The 23,663-nt window shown below is 40.7% G+C and overlaps 1 protein-coding gene across 5 annotated transcripts in view; it reads left to right on the top strand.

Annotated features, from left to right (window-relative positions):
- The window catches only part of LOC149310349 (exostosin-like 3), a 225,578-nt gene that overhangs the window by 27,784 nt on the left and 174,131 nt on the right, over window positions 1-23,663 (top strand). The window contains exons 1-2 of one of the 5 annotated variants that reach the window (XM_089528765.1): window positions 6,764-6,958; window positions 15,211-15,334. The exons of 2 other annotated variants lie outside the window; for them this stretch is intronic. The gene's annotated coding sequence lies outside the window, so the exon portion shown is untranslated. 2 more of the 5 variants (XM_089528770.1, XM_089528771.1) reach the window with 2 other exon arrangements.

A 23,663-nucleotide genomic window follows, 5' to 3' on the forward strand; every position in this document is an offset into this window, starting at 1 on the left:
GATTTGTAGCCTTCTCCGTCAGAAAACTCTAGTGCCCCAACAAACTAAAAGTACCAGGATTCCATAGCATTGGTTTAATCTGCACTGCAAAAATAATACAGTTTGACACTGCTTTAACTGCCATAGCTATGGAATTCTGAGAATTGTAGTTTTGTGAGCCTTCTCTTTAAGAGCACTCTGGTGCCACAGCAAATTACAAATCCCAGGATTCCATGGGATGGAGCCATGACAGTCAAAGTAGGATCAAAGTGCATTATTTCTGCAGTGTATGTTAGGCCACTAAGTCATGGCGGTTAAAGTGGTATCAAACTGCATTACTTCTGCAGTGCAGATGCGGCCTAAATGTTTCAGAAATATCAACTTCTCTCCTCTATGTTTCTATAAAAATAAAAGAGAAAAGAGGTCTGCCTGTGTGTGTGACTGTTTTCAACTTTGTCACATTTTTAAAGTCTAGACAACTGAAACCTAACAGGGATAGTGGTCCCTCAGGGTTATTTTGTTTTTAGAAATTGATTAATTTTATTTAATTAAAATCTGCCTGTAGCCTGCAGTATTATCTTCAGATATGAAGTGGGAGACTGCCTTAATCCTCCCTAGAAAAGATTGCAGTCGTTCTCCAGAGGGTTTCTAGGCAACTCCAGTCATTGCTTCCATCCGCAGGGTCCCTGAACCCTTCAAACCGATATATATATATATATATATATATATATATATGAGTGTGTTTGTGTGTATGTGTGTGTATACACACACACACGCATATATATACAAGCTAATGGAGTGCACCAGGGAATTCCAAAAGAAAATCAGCATGTGCTTTATAGACTATAGCAAAGCCTTTGACTGCATAGATCATGAAATGCTATGGAAGGCCCTTAAAGACATGGGAGTGCCAATGCATCTGATAGTCCTAATGAGGAATCTGGACTCGGGACAAGGGGCCACTGTCAGGACAAAACATGGAGAAACAGAATGGTTCCCAGTTGGCAAAGGGGTCAGCCAAGGCTGTATCCTTTCATCCTACCTGTTCGACTTGGTGTCAACCTGTGACACAGCTCCATTTTGATTCGAGCCCATTGATGAATGTGAATACGAAGTGGAGTAAATTGAAATGGGCAGATTCAATTGCAGTTTGAAAAGTGTGAACGTCTATTTGGTACTAAATCGCTTTATCGATTAGACTAAAAAATCGGTTTATTATGTAGTGTGAATGCGGCTGAAATGTGTTTAAAATGGGGCTGGGGAGATTCATAGGTGAAAGTGCTCTGCATAGGCACACTTGTGTTCTGTTGCTAGATAACAAAAGAAGTGGAGGGTATTGCCATCATGTCTTCACAAGAAGCTCATGGTTCAAAAAGAGAGTACTGGGCTACATAGTTCTTTGGTTTGATGTAGCACGGTACTTCTACTATTTTTATGTAAACTGTCCTTCCACATTTCTGGCTTTGACTTTTGCCAGTTTGATTATTGTTATTAATACGTTCTCTCTAGGAATCTCTAGGTTCTCCAGCTGTGGTCAGCGTCCACCAGAAGTCGCTGTGGAGGAGCTACAGATTCCTAGAGAGAACACTTCTCTAAGCATTTGTAGGTCCTCTATTGCAATTCTATGATCAATGTCCAGCTAATGTAGACCACAGAGTTGCACTGGAGGACCTAGAGATTCCCAGAGAGGTGTTCTCTCTGTTACAAAAACCAGTGGCTTTTTATTTGTGGGATCCTGCTCCCCCAGCCCCAGAGAATGTGAGGGGTAGAACAGTAGTACTTTTATCAGTATTTTTACTGTATATACTTGAATATGAAGTAATCTCATGTATAAGTCGAGGACATTGAGAAACTGGAGCATATCCAAAGGAGGGCGACTAAAATGGTGAAGGGTTTGGAAACCATGCCCTATGAGGAACAACTTAGGGAGCTGGGGATGTTTAGCCTGGAGAAGAGAAGGTTAAGAGGTGATATGATAGCCCTGCTTAAATATTTTAAGGGATGTCATATTGAGGAGGGAGCAAGCTTGTTTTCTGCTGCTCCAGAGAATAGGACGCGGAGCAATGGATGCAAGCTCCAGGAAAAGAGATTCCAGTTCAACATTAGGAGGAACTTCCTGAGAGTAAGGGCTGTTAGACAGTGGAACCCACTCCTTCCTCGGAGTGTAGTGGAGTCTCCCTCCTTAGAGGTCTTCAAACAGAGTCTGGATGGCCATCTGTCAGGGATGCTTTGATTGTGATTTCCTGCATGGCAGAATGGGGTTGGACTGCATGGCCTTTGCAGTCTCTTCCAAGTCTATGATTCTATGATTGTGTGATAGATTTTGGGGCCAGAATGATGGATTATGATATGACCCGTGGATAAGTCAGGGGTAAAACTTAGGGGCATGTAATGAAGGATGTAAAGGACAAAGCAAAGGAAAACAATGCTAACAAACTTACAAAATTCCAGCACTCATAAATATTTGTGCTCATACTAAGGACTGGATGGATGAGAGAGTAGAAGCAGGTCAGTGCTTCCAGGGCAGATGAAATGCTTGCTTAAAGTACAGTTCTTACAATAACCCATGGATAAGTCGACTCAGGGTTTTTTGGGGTCAGTTTTTTAACCTAAATTTCTAGACTTATCCATGAGTATATACAGTATATAGACCAGAAGGTGTATGAAAGAGGAATAGGGTGAGGGGAAGAATTTCCTTTCCAACCTTCTTTTTTACTTGGAGCCACTCCTTCATTCCTCATTTCTCCGAATCAACGCATCTTGGCTTTGTGCCCACCCGGCTTTTGTGAGGAGTGCAGTGAAAGATCAAGATTCATAACTTTTGCAAAATCCATTCAGTGTCAATTTAATAAATAAAGTTTGATAACATAGTTTTGCAAATTATATTCTCCTTTTTTAAAAACACACAATCCCACCCCGTATGGCGCCACTCACCCACAGCACTCTTGCACCTCCCGCATTGATTCCCACAGGTCTAGCAAGCTTTGGCTAATTTTACTGGGGTCAGATAGCGGCAATTTTTCCATTTTGTGATAGTTTTCTTTTAATTCCTGTAACCTAGGAAAACAGGACTGGGCTCCAATACTACTGTACTGTGAGAAGGTAAACTTGAATTTGTCAAGACGCTAATTGTATGAACTGAAATAGAGCGATCAAAATAAATTAAGCTAGATTTTAAATACACGGAAGAACATTATTTTTGAATGGAAGAAAATAAGATTTGAATGGCAAAGGTTTATACAAACTGAATGAACATGGGAAGTCAATTATAAAAACGCAGGTTTGGAAAATGATGACTATTTTGTATGATATGATTTTGTATATTACTTGCTGCAAAAATACAATTAAAAATAAAAAACCTGCCGCCTCATGGTGTGTTCCTGGCGTTTTGGGGGTGTGCTGCGTGTGACACCAACCCTAATGACGCCCCTGCCATAACAAACTACAGTTCCCAGGATTCCATAGCATTGTGCCACAGCAGTTAAAACAGTGTCAAACTGCATTATTTCTACCATGCAGATTAGATCATCAGAAAACATGTCAAAAGTTACATGGTTTCCTTATAATAATAATAATAGTATAAGCAATTTAACGTATCAGTCCAGGGACCAACCGTTATGAAAAAGACATGCTCCGTACATCTACTGATAATATGAACTGCTATTACATAGTGCACAATCTGATACAGAGTTGTTTCCACATTTTTCAAACAGTAGCTTCCTCTCTTGTAATCACAAAGTCTTTCGGTAGCGATTACCTGAGATAGAGGTAATTGTTTTTACAGCAGCAAACCCAAATGCAGCAGCCAGCAGGAGACTTTTTCCGTGCACAACTTGCTTTTGCTAATACAGCTAAAAACAAACAAACAATTGCATAAAAAGTTTTGGGGAAATGAAATAACCTGTCCCATTTAAATCAGTTTAGAAGCATTTAAAACATAGTAATAAAAGCAGAAGTACAGAACTTCCCATTAATAGACTCTTTTAGAACAACTGGTTGCAGGTGATGAGTTACAAACCAAAACCTTTTCTAAAGAATAAGGTCTTGCTGACCTGACAGTTGTTTGGTTTCTTTCTTTCTTTCTTTCTTTCTTTCTTTTAGTGTTTATTAGATTACAAACTTGAAAACAACAGAGATGAGCCAATAACAACAACAATAAAAACAAGTAAATAACCAACAAAAAACACAAAGATATATAGCTGTAATTCTCCACTCCCTAAAAAAGTAATCCAGTTCACTAAAATACAATGTCAAAATACAAATCAACCCATACATTCACTTTCCACTTATAACATTATCTATATATAGCATTACTCTTTTACTCGTCCAGTCAAGGTATTGTGCAAGATACTTGGTATATTTATTTATATATTACTTCATCTAATAGTACTAATAAACTGTATTCCCCATAATTGTTGTTCGTCTGCTGTGATTATTTCTCTTCTTATAAGTGTAATCTAATTTATATCTATATTGGTACCTCCATGTTTAATATCATCATATCACTATTACAAGCGTCTATAAGAAAACCTATTAGTCTTTATACTCCGTCGTGGTTTTCATCAACCAATTCCTAATGTAGAGCCACCCAAATTACTCTGTATCTGAGGTAATAGAGGATACCACTATAATTAAATTCTTCCATCCTTTTCCTTTTTAGTAAACATGTCAACTTATCAATTTCCGTGAAATCGTATAATTTTTTTAACCAAGTTCCGAAAGATATCTTTCTCTTATTTTTCCGATTCAATTCTTGCCGCGGGGGTCATATAAAATATTATTTTTCCAAACTTTTTTTCTAGCTTTTCATCCACAACAATATTTCACAAAAACAATTTTGGGGCCATACATATTTGGGTTTGTAAGATTTCTTCCATTTTAAAGCTAATCATAGGCCAAAATTCTTTCGCTAATTTACAACCCCGCCATTATTCTTTATGAGATAGATCCCTATCCAGTTTCTATCCTTCAGTATTTCCATATTTCCGTGTTCCTTTATTCCTTTATTCTATTTAATGCCTTATCTAGTATAACTCCAGGGATTTTCACAGTAATCTATCAACACTTGCCAGGTTTGTTTATGAGTATCAACATTTTGTCCTTCCATTACAGATGAAAGTTTGTCCAGCTCACAGAGGACAGTTGTTTGGTTTCTCACTAAACTACAAATCCCAGGATTTAAAGGGATGGTTAAACAGGGTTCAATTTGCTGTAATTGTGTGCCTTAAATACGATGCACAGCTTTATGTTCAAGCAGGCTTTTAATGCGTAATTCCACCCAGGGAGGCTTCTTATTAGCGCATTTGCATTTTAAAGTTTTTAATGGCTTTACTATCGGACCTCTGCCTCCATGGATTCAGCCTCCACAGATTCAACCACCCACGGCTTGAAAATATTAAAAAAGGAAAACAAATTCCAAAAAGCAATTCATAAATTGACCTATTGATTAAAAATACAACAGTGGGCCTTCCACATTCGTTGGGGGTTAGGGCCTTCCTAAGTCATTCCTCATAAGACATGGTTTCCAGACTCTTCACCATTTTGGTGTCCCTCCTTTGGACACATGGCTCCAGTTTGTCAACATTTTTTTTTGAACTGTGGTGCCCAAAACCTGGACACAATATTCCAGGTGGGGCCTGACCAAAGCACAATACAGTGGCACTATTACTTCCCTTGATCTAGACTAGACACTATACTTCTATTGATGCAGCCTAGAATCGCGTTGGCCTTTTTAGCTGCCGCATCACACTGTTGACTCATGTTCAACTTGTGCTCTGCTAGGACCCCTGGATCCCTTTCACACATATAAGTCTCGTTCAGCCAGGTGTCTTTCATCCTATATCTATGCATTTCACTTTTTTTCTCCCTAAGTGCAGTACCGCACATTTCTCCCTGTTGTAGTTCATTGTGTTAGCTTTGTGCCCAGCTTTCTAATCTATTAAAGTCGTTCTGAATTTTGATTCACTTTGGTGGTCACTGATAAATGCGTATGGCGTTGTAGTCTTAGGGTGCATATTGTTGTTTTGCGGCTTAGTTTCTGATACATCTTGGAGGTTTCTTGGCAAGATTTGTTCAGGGGAGGTTTGTCATTGCTATCTCGAGGCTGAGAGAGTGTGACACTTGCCCTCTGGTGACGCAACAAACTACAAGTCCCAAAATTCCATAGCATGTTTGACACCGCAGTTAAAGCGGTGTCAAACTGGATTATTTCCGCAGTGTGGACGGACTCATAGTCTGCCTCCACACTTACAGAAATAATGCAGTTTGACACGGCTTAAACACCATGTTTGTGTACTTTGTGCACTTTCTCTTTGTTTATGGGTTTGTTTGTTTTTTAAAACATACACTTCAGGGAAATTCCCTGAATCTATGGACTATCTGACAACTGTTTTAAGAAAATATGACAATATAAAGATATTCCTGAGGGAATCCCATTTTGACCATGAAGTAACACCATTTTGGGCGGGAAAAACCAGTTCGGCCAACTGCGCATGCGCAAAAGATTCACAGCTGTTTAAGACGAAGCGAAAGACTCCGCAGTTTTCTGTTGGCAAAGAAGCTCCGCCCCTTCGCCGCGCCGAGTTCGGGTTTCTCCTTCGGGCCGGCGGTCCTCAGCCCCGCCCCTTTCGCTTCGGCAATCTCCGTCCACCTTCGTCTCTTTCCGTGCTGCCTTCGTTTGTTTCCGATCGCCCTTCGTCTCTTTCCGGAAACAGCCGAAGACGCGCGTTGAAGGAACCGGCAGCGGCCGAGGCGAAGTAGAGAGAGGTTGAAACGGCGGCGAGGAGGACGGCTCGTTCTTTGGAATGAACCATGTGCGGTGAATCCGGAGGGGAGGACAGCGGAGGAAGTGAGTGCTTGGCTGCGGGGACAAAGAGCTGAGGCAGGAGCGGCCACCCCTTTCCCATCCGCTCGTAATGGTAGCTTCCTACGGATCCCGAGAGCGACTGACTGAACACTGCGGGAGGGTTGAAATCAGAAGGTGAGCAAAGGGGGGGAAAGGACCGTACCATTAATAGGTGAGGAAAGGGGGGTGTTTTGTGTGCAGATGGGCCACCTTTGCGGGGTTTGCGGAGGGAAGACGGGAGAGTCCCCCCTTTTCTCATGCGGAATGGTACAGCCTGGGGAATAGGAGCCCTCCCTCTTCCCTTGGAGGGTCAGGGGCTTTAAATGGGGCTCCCCCCAAAAGTGGGGGGCTGGTGGGGCCAGAGGGGCCCAGGCCCCCAAATCTGGGGAGGGCTTCGGGGTCAGAGGTCACTTTATGAACATGTTTTCTCTCCCCCAAAATTGGATCCAAAGTATAACCTCTGAGTTCAGTTCAATGGAAGCATGAATAGATGATGCATTGCTCTTGCGATGTTTGTCTCTTCTTCCCCAAAGGACCCAGAGTCAATGGGAAGAATAACAATCATATCATTGATGATGATGATGATGATGATGATTAGAGTTAATGGGGGTATGGGAACCTTCAGCTCTCAGGGAGGAGAGAGTTTGGCAGACGAGGCTTCACTTCCATTTGCTCTTGTATTGTACTTTATTACTATCTTTTATTTGCCCCCAAAACTGGAGCCAAAGTGGGTCCCAACAAGTCCCTCTGACTTCAATGAAGTCCAGGAATTCATTGCTTCATAGCAATCTTCAGCAGAGTTGTCCTTCAACTGCCTGGCTGGTTTTACTTTGCCTCGTTGGTTGTTGGTTGTTGTTGTGAGCGGCCCTTGAGTGGCCCTGGACCCAGGCGCCTCCGGCCTCTCCTTCTGCTCCCTCCGCCTTTCCCAGCTTCATTGCCTTCTCCAGTGACTCCTTTTCCTCACGATGTCTCCAAAATACGACAGCCTTGGTTTAGTCACCTTGGCTCCCAGAGATACTTTGGGCCTGATGTGTTTTAGGACCCATTTGGTTACCTTCTTGGCCCACAGTGTCCTCAGCACTCTTCTCCAGCACTGCAGCGTCTGCAATGGCAGGTACTTAGGTAGAAACAATGAAATGCACAGAGAAAGGACGGGACACAGGCTTAAGATGACATGTGAAAGAGGGCTAGGAGTCCTAGTAGACCACAAGTGGAGCCTGACTCATAGAATCATGGAGTTGGAAGAGGTACCAGTCTGATGCGGCAGCTAACAAGGCCAATGCGATTCTAGGCTGCATCAATAGAAATAGAGAGTCTAGATCAAGGGAAGGAATAGTGCCTCTCTATTCTGCTCTGGTCAGGCCCCACCTGGGATATTGTGTCCAGTTCTGGGCACCACAATTTAGAAAGGACATTGAGAAACTGGAGCCATGTGTCCAAAGGAGAGTGACTAAAATGGTGAAAGGTCTGGAAACCATGAGGCCCTGTGAGGAGAGACTTAGGGAGCTGGGGATGTTCAGCCTGGAGAAAAGAAGGTTAAGAGGTGATAGGATAGGATAGATCAAGCTTGTTTTCTGCTGCTCCAGAGACTAAGACACAGAACAATGGATGCAAGCGACAGGAAGAGAGATTCCAGCTCAACATTAGGAGGAACCTCCTGACAGTAAGGGCTGTTTGACTGTGGAAACTACTCCCTCAATGGAGATTGTGTTGGAGTCTCCTTCCTTGGAGGTCTTTAAGCAGAGGCTGGATGGCCATCTGTCAATGGGGATGCTTTGATTGAGAGTTCCTGCATGGCAGAATGGGGTTGGACTGGATCAGGGCCCTTTTTGGGGTCTCTTCCAACTCTATGATTCCAATTCAGTGCTCTCATAATCTTGGGTGAAATTCTTGTAGAACGTCTGTGGCCATTATTCTTGTTTCCTTAATGTTCAGTAGTAAGCCTCCTTTGGCAGTTTCCTCTGTGACTTTCTTTATTACTTGCTGCAGGTGTTTCTTGGTTTTGCTGGTAGTCTTGTCTCCTCTGCATATCTTCAGTTGTTAGCGTTCCTTCCATCTTTGCTTCTCCTTTCTGCTCTGCGTATGGTATTTTCTGCATATTATTATGCCCTCTTTCTTTCCTGAAATTGGACCCAAAGTGAGTCTTATGACCTAAATTAAATCGGTATTTTGTGCTCTTTGACTCTCAGTGGACAGAGCTTTTGGCAAAATTTGAGGATCGTAATTTTTTTTATGAAATGTGTGCTGGTCTTAATAGGAATTTGGCATCCTAAAGCCAAAAGTGACCTCAGATTTGCTCCGTCAGATACAGTTTCCCCCCATTACTTGCTTTGGTGTTTCTTGTTGGATTGTGTGACTGAATGTATTCTGCAAAGAGTAAGCAAAGGGTTAAGGGCTTCAAGCAGACTTTCAAAATATTTCAGTCTGCTGATAAGAAACACAAAAATCAATTCGATAGCACTAAAAGAGGATCTGCATCCACACTTAATCAACGCTGAATAACAACTGAATTGATAAAAACATCGAATTTGTGATATCAAAAATACATTAAAACAGCTACAGTATTGAGAAAAGTTTTTTTTCATCCCAGGCCTGTGTTATTATTAACAATTCTGGGTATTAAGAGCCTTTAATTTAATTTGATTAGGTATTCTGTACTCATCGAATCAATATCTTGGGTCCCATATCAGGAGAAACAGGAGGAATATAAATAACTAGTTGAAGTAAAACAGAGACTCTTTCCTATGTATATCAGAATACTAATCTGTGTAGTCGAAGGGCTGTAGGTCAGTGGGATAGTATATGCTTTAGATGTGGAAAGTATATTAACTGGCTTAATATGATGACAGAGAAAAGATAGTAAGAGACACGTCTGTCTGAAATAGACAATGCAGGGCTGATTGACAAGGTTACAAAACCCTCTCTTGCTAGCCTTTTGCATTCTTTAGACATGTCACTAAACACATGGACAGGAATGACTTTGTAGACATTATCTACTTGGACTTCCAAAAAGCTTTTGATAAAAACTTTAAGTAAGAGGCAGCCAAAGAACAGGAAGCAGAGAGTAGGGATATGTGAAGTCAAAGGCTTTTATAGCTGGCATCCATAGTTTTTTGAGGGTTTTCAGGGATCTGTGGCCATGTCCTAGAAGAGTTTCTTCCTGACGTTTCAGCAGCATCTGTGGCTGCCATCTTCAGAGGAAGTAGGAATAAATTCAGAGAGTAGGAATCAATTGACAGAGGGTTATGAGCACTGAGGCCCTGCTGAATCTGGACCACATTTTATTATTATTATTATTATTATTATTATTATTATTCTTCCCACCCCTGTGGTTTAGTAGAATTGCACCCTTGCAATGCTGTTTCTCCCTTCTCCACTTGTCTTCTTTGGTCTGGCTTAGCAAAATTTAGAAAGCGGTGATGAGAACGGCATGTTTGGCAGCGGCAAGAGTTTACTCAGCTTATCTGATTCTAACTTTTTCTAACTGATTCTAGTTTTGTAGAGCTGCCAGAAAGTTAAGAGATATCTTAACAAATAAGACACAAGTTCTAGTCGATAAAGATTAAATCAGCTCTAAAAACTTGTAGGAGAAACAGTCTTTTTAAAGAGCTGGTTTGATCCCAGATTCTTTCTGGAACGGACTGGAAGGACTTTGTTCATGGGAAGTGTACTTACTTCATTTTGATGTAGATGAACCCCCCCCCCCCCAACAGTCACCTTATTCTGTACCAGATTGCCTTGTTCATTTATTTTCGGGGGTCTGCAGAGTCTTCTGTGGGGAGGAGGGCATGGGGATTCTTGTTTTCACCATCATAGTGACACATACCTAATGTTTTTAGCATTTTAGCATTTTTATTGTCTTTGTTTTATTGTCTGTTTTTGCATATATCTGTTAGATGTTCTGCCCTTTGGTAGAAAGGATGTTATAAATAAATGTTGTTGTTGATAGTTTTAGATCATTTGAGCACCTATCACAGCAAGGGTCCTTTTTAAAGAATATGAAAATGAATGCCTATTAAAAATAATGATTTTTTTACTTTTTAAAAGAGGCACTCTGCTTCCTGCTGGGTCATTCTGGATCACTTGAGTCAACTTGTTTTTCAAATGCCATGGATAAAGCCCACTGCATTCAGTGTGACTTACCTCTGAGTAAGTGTACTTGGATTGCACCATGAACTGACGGAGCCAGTTTTTAATTGGATGACTATAACCCCCACAGTTTTTGGTTTTCTGTTATTCTGTTCCTTTGGGGATGGCGCCTATCTCATCCTTTTGCCAGAGCTTATCAAAATAATTTATTATCATAGTCTGTCTTCACTGTTGGATGAAATCAATATTAAATGGATGGCTTCAGCCGTTGTGATGACAGCCAAAGGCCCAACTGGGGAATGCTGCATTCAGCAAAGAGTCCTGTGTGGGAGTAGGGTAATGACTAGTGTCTCTTGGTATTTACGTTCATCTCCCAACATTTTTGACTTTCCTTTCTTTAGCAGCCTTTCCATCCTCAACTATAGAGTGCTAAAAGGCTTTTCACCCAGAGATCTGCTTTTGTTTTGATGCGCTCCTTCTCTTCATCCCTGCAGCTATAGTTTATCTCTGTTCAGAGTTCAGTTGTATGCAGCCAAATCGTCTTGGCAGCAAAACCGTAGTACAAACAGTCCATGAACTGTTAGACATTTCATTGTAAAAGGGATGTCAAAACAACTTTTTGAGGCAGTCGTTATTTTTCTTTTTTGAAAGGGGAGAGAGAGGGTGCAAAGAAATGCCAAAGATTTGTACTATGATGTACTGTTGTGTGCATCTGTTGCAGATGCGCGGCAGGAGGCAGATGTTGAAAGTGAAATGAGAATCAAATTGGTTTTGTTTATTTATGTATTATTATTATTATTATTATTATTATTATTATTATTTTAAATATTCCATCCTGAATCCCAAGGGATCTCAGGATGGTTTACAATAAAATAAATTTAAACAGTGCAAAACAAATTAAACAAGCATATTAAACAATTTAACAGCTCACAACAAGATAGTTTAAAATTAGTTAAAACAGTTTAAGACAAGTTAAAGCCGTGCAGATGTGCACATTTGGATGAAATCATATGACCAAAACACTTTTAGTAAAAAACCCTGTTTTCATTTGGGACTAGAATGAAACTATTGTTGATACCAGTTAAGCCTTTAAGGGGAGATTAGTTATGGATCTCTCATTTAGAGAGTCCTAAGAAGGGCAGAATTTAGAATTTTCTGGAGAAAACTGCATAAAACATGGCCATAAAGTGTTAGCACTTTGGTAAAACCCAAGCACCGGGGCTTGTTGGATTCGGGACTTCTAAAAACTTCATTCTGGAAAGCTTTCTAGGAGTTTGTCCTCTTCATATTCTAGAGAACTACTTTTTCCATATCCGTATTTTACAGTATGTGTACATTGCTTTTCAGCCACAAACCAATGGCTCTCATTATTTTAATATCCTAGCTTCCACGCTTTGCTATTTCCTTAATTGTGTTGAATCTATAGATATCTTCTTGCATGCTCCTGATCTTGCCATGTAGGGAAATTGCTATTATTTATTGCTAAACAGTGCCACCGATTTCTACATGGGTGCTTTATGGAGTAAGTGTTGAAAACTTTAAAAAATATGGTCATCCTGAGATGAAGATAACAAGAGAGGAAATGAAATGAAAAGGAGAGGTTAGCTGGCCTAGCTTGGGTAGCAAAATGTATTCCTGACCTTTATTATAGTATCCGTTCTCTGAAGGGTGGTTTACACTTGGTCAAACTCACATCAAGAACATGGTCCAATTGACCAGTTCACAACCGGGCTGCATTCACACAGAGGTCTTGTAGAAGCCTAGACCATGCCATGGTTACTTCCTTTTGTGGTGCAGCGGGTGAACATGCATGGCAGGGTCTTCTTGGTGGTGGCACCCAGGCTATGGACCTCTGCCTTGGAAGCATCATTTGGCTCCTCTCCTTTTGGGTTTTAGGTATCAAATTAAAATACAGCAGTCCCTCCACATTCACTGGGGTTAGGGGTGAAGGCCCCCCGCGAATGTGGAAAAACCACAAATAAAAAACCACTATTCTTTTTACCTAAGAGAACACTTCTTATGGAATCTCTAGGTCCTCCAGCACAACATTCAGCAGAGGTTAACCATAGAATTTCATTGGAGGACCTACAAATGCTTACAGAAGTGTTTTCTCTAGGAACTTCTAGGTCCTCCAGCACAACTCTATGGTCAACTTATGGCAGAGTTGCACTGGAGAACCTAGAGATTTATAGAGAGAACATAATAGTCAAAGCAGCAAAAGTCAAAGCCGTAAATTGGAGGGCCAACTGTACTTTAAAAAAAATGTGTGTTTGCTCTGGGTGGATAATGGGCATTTTGTGTATTTGTCACTGTTCTTGCTGAGTGATGGTTTTGCTTGTTTTGGTCATTGATTGTAATTGTTTGCAAACAGTAAATACCTTTCTCAGTATTGAGGGATGCTGGGGTACCTTCAGGTCATTTCTGACTAGCAGCAACTCGAAGGTGGACGTATCATGGACTTTTCTCAGCAAGATTTGTTCAGAGGTGCTTTGCCATTGCCTTCTTCTCAGGTTGAGAGAGTGCAACTTGCCAAGGTCAACCAGTGGGTTCTCATGGCCAAGCAGGAATTTGAAATCTGTTCTCCCAAATTGTAGTCCAGCACTCCAACCACACAACTGCAGTGGCCTTCATTGGGGGAATGAGCAGTGCTGATTGGATTCTTTTACAGTGTAAAGGCTGTTTGTAAACTTTGGACTGCAAGCGATGTTCTACGCATGCTGATTGTGTGCTTTCTGTGACAGACAGTGGCATTAGAAAGTTTGTTGTGTAATGGTTTGGATGTTGGACTAGGACACTGGGAAAGCAGGATTTAAATCCTGGCTTGTCCATATAAAAATACTGGGTGACCTTGGGCAAGTCACACTCTCTTGGCCTTAGGATGGCAATGGCAAGCCCCCTCTGAAGAAACGTGCCAAGAAAACCCTATAATAGGGTCGCTTTAGGGTTGTCCTAAGTCAGAAATGACTTGCAGACATGCAACAGTGGCAACATCCTCTGTTGCTGAAGCCACAGTATTGGTGTACATTGCACTCCTGCAGAGATATGGCTTATATTATGATGGACAACTGCAAACAGGGCAGGGTCCATTTTTCATTCCTGTAGCTGCCCACTGGATCACAGCAGCACATTTCAGTACACTTGAAGTGACACAGTGTCACTTCTGGCAACCTTTCTGGCTGATTTTTCACCCATTTTTTGTATGCTTTGGGGAGCTGGAGGGGGTTTGGGAAGCAAACTGTTGCCCTTTTAAGACGTTTTGGGAGATTTGGGGTGGTTTGGGGGGGGGGGGAAAGAGAGCCAGCATGGCATAGTGGTTTGAGTGTTGGACAGTGACTCTGGAGACCAGGGTTCGATTTCCAGCTTGGCCATGAAACCCATTGGGTGACGTTGGGCAAGCCACATGTTCTCAGCCTCAGGGAAAGGCAGTGGCAAATCCCTTTGAACAAATCTTGCCAAGAAAATCCTGCAAGAAGGTTGCCATAAGTCGAAAACAACTTGAAGGCACACAGTGCACACAACACAAGGTTTAAAAACCTCAATTTAAAAATATGTATATTGAGGGGATTTGCATGTGACCGACAGGTTGCATTTTGTCCACTTCTGGGTTGCACTAACAGTGTTAGCCCTCCTCATCTACCCAAAAGAAGTGGGGAGACAGCATTTAGTCTGTGGCAGGATCTGATGTGCCAGAGGAAGTGGTGATGACAGCGGTGAAGAGAAGAATCCAGCGGAAAGCATTTTCAACTGTGATTTGAGTTTGCTTTTATGCAAGGGCTGTAACCAAATTTGGCTGCCTCAGCTCTGCTTCTGGGTGATGTTTTGCCTTTGGGGCTTATTCCCTAGTCAACCTTGTTGACTCATTTGCCTGGCAGTCGGCTCCATGGAAAGCTTCGCTAGGACTGGCAGAGATGTAGGACATGGCAGGAGAGGAAGAAAGCAAGTATGTATGTTAACAGAGCCCTGCATCTTGCTCCTATCATTCAACGGGCGATGTGGGTGCGGGAAGCCACAGCTACCGTCTGGCCAAATAAACTGATATTATCACAAAACAGGGGAGAGGAGAGAAGGCTCATTTTTGAAGTGCAAAATAAAATCCTGCCTTGGTGAAATCATTGCTAACTGAAGTCTCCGTCTGGTGTGAGTGGCTTATTGGCCTGGCTAATCCACAACAAATTGATTAAATTCTGAGAAATGAAGAGGAAGGATGTAGTCAAGGGCTGGTCTTTTAAAGGGAAAAAAAAGTATTTGACTTTTCTGTAATTCTGGTAGCTTTAGCCTTTCCTTACTTGTTTGCACAGATAGGTGAATGTTCAATATCTGCTTGACGCCAGTTAACAACAACAACAAGCCATCGAAAGCAAGCCATCAGTTTGGTATTTCCAATGCTGGATCTGGTTAAAACCATCAAACCCGTTTTCAGAGGTGAGTGGATGTAGTTAACAAAAGGAGTGGTGCTTGTGGATAATGCAGAGGTCCCTTGGCATCTGCTGGGGTTTGGTTCCAGGACCCCCGTGGATACCAAAATCCATGGATATTCAAGTCCCATTAGATACAGTGACATAGTAAAATGGTGCCCCTTATATAAAATGGCCAAATCAAGGTTTACTTTTTTGGAATTTATATATTTTTGGAATATTTTCAAGCTGTGGGTTCTTGAATCCGTGGATAAAGAATCCGTGGATATGGATGGTCGACCACATTACCCTTGAGAGTTTTATTTTTAAAATAAGAACGGATTTAAAATAGTTTAGCATAGGTGATGTAAGTTATTTTGTAGAAATCTTTGAAAAATATCAGATGCTGTATTTGGTGTGTATACATTGAAATGTCTCATTGATATTGACAAGTGCATTCCAGTTTTGGCCCCAATGAAATAAGTACATTCTGTATCTTGGCCTTGATTTGGCTGGAAGATGCTACTCAACCAAGAGACATTTTGGTCAAGCATTGGCAGTGAATCAGCTTGCTAGCCTGTTCTGTGGCTCTTTCTTAGAATAACAGTACTTCATAAAATGCAGCTGTTTTTAGTTAAGAGGTTTAGTTCAGTAGAGACAGTTGAATTGTTGGGATATCTGGCAGTGCTTTCCCTCCCCCAGCAAAGACCCTTTGTATTTATTTATTAACACATTCTTAAATTCCGGTTTGTGGTACAAAAAAGGATTTGTTAAGGCCATCGATGAAAACGAATTGAGGGACATTATTGAATGAACCAAGTTAACAAGTTAAGAAGATCTCAGAGTAATGGCAGTGCTTAAAAGCAAATCCATAAAAACACATCCCAATAGTTGTGGTGGATATCATTTGTGGCTTGTTAACTTGCAGATGCATTCACTCTTTTGGACAGCGTTGGAGGAAAACTGAAAAGATGAAGTCTGCCTGAAAAGTGTGCTATGTCCTTGTGGGGCCGAATGGGAGTTGAAGATAAACTCAGATGCAGGAAGCTGAATGGTCAAAATATAGCAGTTAAATAAGTGAGGAAAAACCGAAGCTTGTAGCCCTTTGAACAAGCTTCTTCTACTTTACAAAACTTACAACTCCATTAAAAAGAAAAGTAATAGTGAATAGTATGTTGGGCTTTGAGGGAATTGCTGCACTGAGAATCACTACACTCATAATAAAGCAATGTGCATTGAGGCAATTCTTTAAATAATAATAATAATAATAATAATAATAATAATTTGTTTTATTTATATACCGCTATTCCAAAGATCATAGTGGTGAACAGCAAGTAAGCTAATTAGCAAGTAAGCTAATTTCAATTTTTCTGGTGTGGATCTGAAGTGGCATTGATTCTTGCAGAAGGAACTTGAAATTGTTGTGGCTAGCCTAATGAAAACGTTGACTTGGGGTGTGAAGCAACAGTGGAAGAAAATGAATCCTACATTTGTAATGATCAGGAAAGTGTCTTATCTGTATATAAGCTTGTGGCATAACTGTGTTTGGAATACTGTGTTTTGTTCTGGTTGCCCTGATTCAGAAGGAAATGTTTTGAGAAAAGGTAGCTAAAATGATTAAGCCATTTTGAGCAGTTTCACTGTGAGGATATGCTAAAATATTTGGCACTTTCTCTTCAGTGAAAAGACCCTTATGTGGGGTAAATTACAGAAGTTCATGAATGGAGTGAACAAAATCATTATCCCTTCTTTTCACAGTAATAGGACCTGGGCTCTCTAAGTGGGAACTGGACTGGGAATAGATTTGAATGAAGTGCACAAAACAAATACAAACAGTGCATAATTAAGTTATACCACAAAATGCATTGTTAGTCTCGTGCTTGATCTAAAGAAGTTAGATTAACCCATGAGAATGGATCAGCTTTGATTGCTAGCCATGCTAGCTAAATGTTCAGCTCTTGTTTCAGAGATAGTCTGTTTGTGAATACAAGTTGCTTTTCTCTCTCTCTCTCTCTCACACACACACACACACACACATGGGATATCAACACAGATGATTAAAAACAACACTTACCAACCCAGTCTTACAGAAAAAACACCTTCCGAATATACTGTAATTGTTCATGAATGCCAGTTTCTTTTCATAGAATCACAGAGTTGGAAGAGACCACAAAGGCCTTCCCGTCCATCCCCCTGCCATGCAGGAATACACAAATCAAAGCACCCTTTTGAGATGATCGAGGTATTGCTGAAGCCGGGAATGGAATTCTAGGAGAGTATATATTCCGATATTTTCTACTATTTAGTGGTTGTAGTTTAGAAAGCGTTCATTTTTGGCTGCAGATTAAAGCAAGCTAGTATTTCATGATCTTGTTAACAAGAAAGGATGTGTCCAGCTAAAATCATCCAGAGTTGGCTTTCACTTTAATAATAATAATAATAATAATAATAATAATTTTTATTTATATTTCCCGCTTCTCCCAAGGATCGAAGCGGGATTACATCATTAAAAATACAATACTAATACAAATAGTGACTGTAAAATACTAATACTGAATTACAACATTCCTATTAGTTCCTTAAGGTATCTAATCATAAAATAATCCTATAATCATAGTCAAGGGTGGAACATTTATCATAGTCTTATACGGAGCATTTATCATAGTCTTCTACAGAATCCAGTGGGTAAGCGTGCTGGAAGAGATCCATCTTAAGTGCCTTCTTAAAGGCACCTAAGATGGTAATAAGACGGATCTCTTCCGGTAGTCTGTTCCACAGTTTAGGTGCTGCGGCTGTAAATGCTCTATGGGAAGTTGTTATTAATCTGGTGTTATAGTGTTCCATTAAATTCTTCCTGGATATTCTGAGAGTGTGAGGCAGATTATGTAGGGATTATTATTTTATTATTATTATTAACCTTTATTTATGAAGCGCTGTAAATTTACACAGCGCTGTACATACAATCTTTTTAATTGGATGGTTCCCTGCCCTCAGGGAGAGGTGTTCCCGCAAGTAACTCGGGCCCAAGCCATGTAGGGCTTTAAAGGTAATAACCAACACCTTGTATTGTGCCCAGAAGCTGATTGGCAGCCAATGAAGAGATTTCAGCACTGGTGTTATATGATCGGACCTAGGTGTATTAGTGACCAATCTGGCTGCAGCATTTTGAACTAATTGAAGCTTCCGAACTTCGTACAAGGGTAGCCCCAAGTAGAGCGCATTACAGAAATCTAGACAAGAGATTACCAGTGCATGTACCACTGCTTCAAGGTCCTTTTGGTCCAGGTAGGGACGCAGTTGGTGTATCAACCGAAGCTGATACCAAGCACTCTTGGCCGTCACATCTATTTGAGATGACAACTGTAGACATGGATCTAGGAGTACTCTCAAACTGTGGACTTTAGGGGAAGTGTGACCCCGTCCAGGACTTGTTAACAAATCTCCATCTCCGGACCTGGGGTATCTATCGCTAGTACCTCCGTTTTCTCTGGATTCAGCTTGAGTTTGTTTTCCCTCATCCAGCCCATTACTGACCTAAGGCAGGCATCCAGAGTAGAGATGCCATCCCTAGTCACTGTTACAGTCGGAGGCATAGAGAAATAAATTTGGGTGTCATCAGCATACTGATAACACCGTGCCCTGTGTCTCTGGATGATCTCACCCAGCTGCTTCATGTAAATGTTGAACAGCATGGGGGACAGGATGGTGCCCTGAGGGACGCCAGATGTCAGCTCTCTTTTAGAAGAAGCTTTACTTACTTTTAGAAAGAAGTGAATAGCAACAAGAAGTTAGCTCAAATGTTCAAGGACTTGAGCAGCTAAGTTCCAGAGAAAAGTGTTCAACAGGCCTGTGCAATGTATTTAAAAACAGTTCTGTGGCTCTACAAAATAAAACCTATTGATTTAAATCATTTCTATTGTATCTTTTCCCAGTATTGCTCAAGGCGGACAATGACAGTTGGCACCCGAATGCTCATGATAATACCAGTTGTTATTAAGACACCATCATCAGTGGTGACAGCATCACTTACCCGCCTATGAAGTTTCCCAACATCTCTTTGGTGAATATAGAAGAGAAAATTCCTTCCCAAGGTGGTTTCTTTCTGTAGATATTTTGCAAATGTGAGATAACAGTGGGCTTATTATATCAGTATAATATTTATTTATATCCTTTTTTGTGTCTAGTTCAGGAGTCAAAGTGGTTTGTGTTTGTTGTTAACTGCCATCTTTGACTTATGACAGCCTTATGAATAAGAGACCTCCAAGTCACCCTGTCATCAACAGCCCTGCTTAGGTCTTGCAGACTCACTGCCATGGCTTTCTTGAGGGTCTATCCACCTTGAATATGGTTGTCTTTTCCCATTGTCTTCTACCTTATGAAACATTATTGCCTTTTATAGTGAGTCTTGTCTTCTCATGCTGTATTCAAAGTATGAGAGTCTTATTTAGTCATCCTGGCTTACAGGAAGAGTTCAGGCTTGATTTGTTGTAGGACCAATTGATTTCTCTTTTTAACAGTCCACGATATCCATAAAACTCTTCTCCGGCACCACATTTTAAATGAGTTGATTTCCTTCCTATCAGCTTTTTTCACTGTTCTGCTCTCACAGCTATTCAAAAAAATTGGGAAGACTATAGCATGGATCATCCTGACTTCAATATTCAGTTATATAATTTTATATTTCAGGATCTTATCTAGTTCCTTTATAGCTGCCTTCCAAGCCCTAGTCTTCTGATTTCTTGACTGCAGTCTCCACTCTGATTAATTATTGGGCCAAGGTATGGAAAATCTTAAACTATTTCAGCATCATATTATGTAGACTGTCTGTGGTCATTATTTTTGTGTTCTTAGTATTCAAATGTAAACCTGCCTTTGCATTTTCTTCCTTGACTTTCTTCAGCGACCGTTCTAAATCTTTGTTATTTCCGGCTAGCAAAATGGTGTCACCACATACCATAGATCGTTTATGTTCCTTCCTCCAATTTTCATGCCTCCCCTCACTGAGCAGCAAAGCAGTAATCCTACTTTACGTAAGATATGTTCAGCATACCAGTTAAACATATAGGGTGATAACATGCAGCCTTGCCTGATCTCCTTGCCAATTGGGAACCATTCAGTTTCTCTGTGTTGTGTCCCAACAGTAGCTTCTTGTCCTGAGTTAAAACAAATACAGCTATAATTTGCATCACACAATAGTTAAACTGTAATTAAAACCAGTTAAAAATATTCCCACTAAAGAGTAAACAATTAATAGAGACAATGGAGTACTTGTCACAGGGCTCTTTCCCCATGAACAATCAGTCTTCAATGGCCTCCTGGAACGAAAAGGTCTTCACCTGCTTATGGAGGGATAACATGAAGGGAAGCTTGGGAGCAGTCACTGAGAAGGCCATCTCCCATTTTCTCACCTTATGTACCTATGTGCGTACTTTTAAAAATATAGCTTGATTCTGTGGAACCCTTTGAGTTCTCTTTTAACATGCTGTTAATGTAGGGTTGGGGGAAAGATTCCTCATGGGAAACAACTACATCCTGTATGTGACTTCCAGCTGATGTATATCTTCACTTGTGCAGTTTTGCTGCAATTCTGAAGTACAGATGTCTTGGCCTACCACTCTTTTCCTTTCCTGTTTTTGCACACCAGTTTCCTCTGTTATTTCCTCCATTTCCTTCTTGAGTAGCTAGTACTAGTTTAAAGAAGAGGGCCTGTAAGGTATAAAATGATTTATGAAGGAAGAAAAGTAGAGTGGTAAGTAGTTTAAACAAAACACCCAAATGTTAGTACGGTTGGTCCTCGGCATCTACGAATTCTGAATTCGTGGTTTGAATTTTTAAAATCCAAAAAGCAAACCTCGGTGTTGCCATTTTAAATAAGGGACACCATTTTACTACGCCATCTTCTATAATGGACTTGAGCATCCACAGATTTTGGTATCTGCAGGGGGATCCTGGAACCAAACTCCAATGAATACCAATGGACCACTGTATGTTCTTGGCTACAAGGTTTTTGCTTAAAAATGAACTGACATCTGCAAATTTTAAATTACAAAACTAGTAGTTCTGGATTAAAAATAAGAAGTGTTGTTCTATTTTAATTTTGTACACTTTTATTCATTTTCTGATTCTTGTGCATGTGTTAATTTCTGAACTTTTGGGGGAAGATTTGTTGCAAAGACTGATGTTGAGGAACCTGCCTGATAGCCACAGGTGAGTAGGAACTTCATAGAAGCAGGTTGGTGGAGGACAGATGGGTGTTCCCCTCTGTCTTCTGCCCGTCATACTTGGCTTCCAGGCAAGTTGTAGATGGAGAGATGTTTCTTCCGACATCCACACAGAAACCAAACGAGGTGACATAGAAAAGATGGATTGAAATTTATGCTACTTGATAGAGTACAGGTTTAGCTTTGGTGCTGGGTTTTTAGTAGCCTCCTAAGAGACTAGTGGAGAGTTGGGAGTAGAGGCCTTTGCTTTTTCTGTGGTGAGCATAGCAGGCTAGTAAAGTACTTGTCCAGTCCTGATTTTTTTTTTAAACTTATTCACAAGGTTGCTGCAGGAATTTTGTTTCTTTGTGAGCTGTACAGACCCAGTATCTGTTACCTCCTCCTGTCTTTTTTGATGTCATTAACTAATTTCTTAAAAATAAGTTGGTACTCTGATAATTTTGGGAAGAAATGCAGGAATCTTTGGCTGAGTATGCCAAAGTGTCCAGGCTTTTGGATTGCATACCACGGAGGTAAAATGAAAAATTAGCTCATACTCTCCTAACAACATCCAAACAATGATGCCTTTAATGAGCCAACCAAAATGCACAATTACACGTTGCAAGCTTTCGAAGTTACACTGGCATCGGGCAAACAGGAGAAAGAAATTGAAGATATTAGTTATAGTTATAGACTTGCATTTTCTGCATCTGGTCTTACTTCAGATGGTTTATTTTGGCCATGTGGTTACTGGTAGATTTTCAAATTCAAGGAAATATAATGTTCATTTGCAGTTCAAAGAAGATGTTTCCTTGGAATCCAGCATGTCTCCTTCCTTTGTGAAACCACAGGGTCCTATGTCGGTAGAGAACACTGAATTTCTCAAGAAGTCTTCATGTTTTGCATCAGGAAAACTTCAGGTAGTGTAGAGGCAAAGCATGCCATTCAGTCCCAATATCAAAAATTGTTTTACTTTTGTTGAAGGCAGAAGTCTGTGATGGCAAGGTCCCAGTGCACTGGCTCCTTCCATAGGATTCCCCTGTGATTGCTAAAATGTGGTATCTTGAAATCCAAAAAACATCAGGGGGTAGCCGTGTTGGCAATACAGCAAATCCAATAACATCCAAACAATGATAAATTTATGGGACTAACCAAAATGCACAATTACATGTTGCAAGCTTTCAAAGTCACACTGGCTTCTTCATCAGGCAGACAGGAGAAAGAAATTGAAAAGAAATTGAAGATGTTAGTCTTCAGTACTGACCTATTAGACTTGTCCCTAGTTATTACTGTATATTTATTTTACCATTTTAAATAGATAGTAACCTACCTAGGTTGGCAACAAAGATGTGCTATGTAACTTTCCCCCCACCCACTTGCATAAAGGACAATTATGATAGTCAGCCTGTGGTTGTTGGTTGACTACAATAGTCAACCAACAAAAAATAGCCCTTATTTTTCATGGATAAGGGCTGCTGCCACGGTTGAAACCTCTAGTTTCAAGTTAAAAGTTTGAAACTAGAGGTTCCTTGACCAAAAACGCGAAGGCTTCCAGCCTGACGTGTTTAACGGTAGAAGTGGGGGTGGGTAGATGGCAGAGCACTTTGCTGGAAGCAGATTAAAAGGGCCTCATTGAAACTTTCACAGCATGGAGCTTTAGTGTAATGAAAACTGTGTTTGTGTTTCCCTTGTTCCCCAGGCTAATCTAATACTGTTGCTGGGGTTTCTGAGCTCAGTCTGCAAGCTACAGTCTCAGACCATTTCCAAAATGCGGAGAAAGAACAGGGCCATTTTGAACACCCCATTTCTCCCTTCCCCCCTCCAAATTGTTACTATTTGGGGTGTGTATATATATTTTAATCTGTGCAGTGATATTGCTCATACCTTAGCAATGTCTCTTTAATTCTTGGCAGTTTTTAGAAAAGTGCATTGCTCCTTCTCCTTTGCCTTCCCAGACCCACATTAAACAGTGACCCTCTTAAGGCTCTGTCTCATTTTCTTGGAAGGGTTTTCCAACTAGTGTAAGAGGGCTTTAGCAATCCTTGCCAGGCAGTTGACTTGTGCATTTTTTTTACAATTATCTTTATTCATTTTAATACTTATTGTCCTTTTCACATACAATATCCTTTACACATTTGTCAACACAAGGTTACTTTC

This window comes from Sceloporus occidentalis, unplaced genomic scaffold (assembly GCF_023333645.1).
Source record: "Sceloporus occidentalis isolate IW3139 unplaced genomic scaffold, rSceOcc1.0.p SCAF_6, whole genome shotgun sequence".
In the NCBI taxonomy this organism is placed as follows: domain Eukaryota; kingdom Metazoa; phylum Chordata; class Lepidosauria; order Squamata; family Phrynosomatidae; genus Sceloporus; species Sceloporus occidentalis.